The sequence below is a fragment of the Schistocerca americana genome, chromosome 3, assembly GCF_021461395.2.
Source record: "Schistocerca americana isolate TAMUIC-IGC-003095 chromosome 3, iqSchAmer2.1, whole genome shotgun sequence".
NCBI lineage: Eukaryota > Metazoa > Arthropoda > Insecta > Orthoptera > Acrididae > Schistocerca > Schistocerca americana.
This window is the reverse complement of record NC_060121.1, coordinates 322,638,170-322,640,183: the sequence shown is the minus strand read 5'-3', so window position 1 is coordinate 322,640,183 and position 2,014 is coordinate 322,638,170.

Below are 2,014 nucleotides of genomic sequence, written 5' to 3'. Positions count from 1 at the left end.
ATAAATTTGTAAATGAAAGATTGCAATTAAATAAAATCTGCAGGTACTATCTTAACGACTTCAAATGATGACTACGATAGCAGAAGTACTTTTGAGAATGTGGTTTATTTCTGCAAAACACATATTGGTGTCGATGGTCCAGCAATTAAATAAAATATAAGCTGAATAACAGGCAAACAATAGATTCCTACTGCACGTAATTAGTCATGACCAACAACATATCTCGCGAGATATTCACGTCTAAACACACAGTACGTCTTCACTGTAGAAGTCACGGAAATCTCTCACAAGTGCACAAGCCAGCACTACGTAATATTTCTATCTGCCGCGACCACGCACAAACCGCTCCACACTCTCCAAGTCCCTCTCCCGCGACCCCGCGGCCGTCGCCTTACTCACGTCCAGCACTTTCCGTGCCCTGTCCTGTCCTCTCAACACTCTTCACCCGAATTCGCTTCCATCCAGTCTCCCCATTCACGAGCGCTGTGATAAGATGCGCTCGCGCCATGTCTTCATGCCAACGCACCCACACAAACATAATGAAACACATTCGAAGTACTGGATTTACATTTAAATAACTTGAAATTATATAAATATTCCTACGGCTGGACCACAAACACTAACATACATTATTAGGTACATAAACAAATTAAATAAACGTATGTCAGAGGAATAGAACAAAAGGTAGGCCAGTAGCCTAATGTCTCTGTGCTTTCTAAATCACAGTAAATATTTAACCAATTTCTTCATGAATAGTGTATATCTGATATAAAGAAAGACATAGACGAATAAATATATTTATAAAGATGCTGCTACCGTTTTTCCGTGTCTCTGTGGAGTACTTACGGCCTGACGCGATCGATAGTAATCGGCGACTTTGACCTTCAAAATCCCATCTACTATTCAAGTTACATGCCTGTAATTCAAACCAATTTAGGTTTACACTAATAGCTTTCTAAAGACATGTCGGTCGACGAAATCACATTAGCCGTTTAGATTTTGGAAATTCGTTGCTGTGCGTTACTTGTATAATTTACCGTCAGATACTAACCTTTAAACTAATAAAGATATTGAAAATCTGATTACACCTCCAGAATCGTCGTGCAGATAATAGTAATGTGCATGTTTCTTTTTGAGGTATCATGATTCATCTGGCTACAATTAGTTTCCATACAAACTGTGAAATGTCTGCCATTAAGGTTTCACAAAGTCTGCCATCTTTGGCACTCTCGGCACACAAGTCTCTTTCATTGACACAGCGTCACCCTGGAATTCCCAGCCACGCGGCTGGACCATGCGTTGGGGCTGCCCCTCTCGTCCGGTTAACGTTCGCCATCACGTGTTTGCTGCCGGGACCCGGCTGGCCGAGAGACCTGTGCGGCTACGCAGACTTAGAATATTTTGAGGGCGCCACAATTCGCTCGTTACCTCACAACATATCGAGCACATTGTTTTGAATTTTCTCCAGAGTCCCAAAATGACGTCCTTTTAGGACATTTTTCAATTCCGGGAAAAGAAAACAGTCAGTAGGACCCATATCAGGTGAATCGAAAGGCTACAGAACAGGAATGTCTTTTCAGGTCAAAAATTTCGTGATGGAAGCGGTCTTGTGACATGAGGCGTGGTCATGATGCAGCATCCACTTGTCTCCAATGTCCGGCCTCACTCGATTCACCATTTTCCTTAGCCTTTAAAGAAAATCTTTGTAAAACACTTGGTTCACAGTTTACCCTGGAGGAGTAAATTCTTCTTCCACGATAGCCCTACTGCCAAAAAAGCAAATCAGCGTTGTTTTGATCTTTGATTTGCTCATTCGAGCATTTTCCGGTCGAGGAGATATCTCAATGTGACACTCCTTATTTTGCCCCTTTGTCTCAGGGTCGTACTCAGAAATCTAGGATTCATCACCTCTGATCACACGAGTGAATCATTCGTGGTCATTGGCAGTCCTCTCAAGAAGATCAACGGTCACGTTTCTTCTATTGTCGTTCTGCTCAGTTTTGAAGTTTTTAGG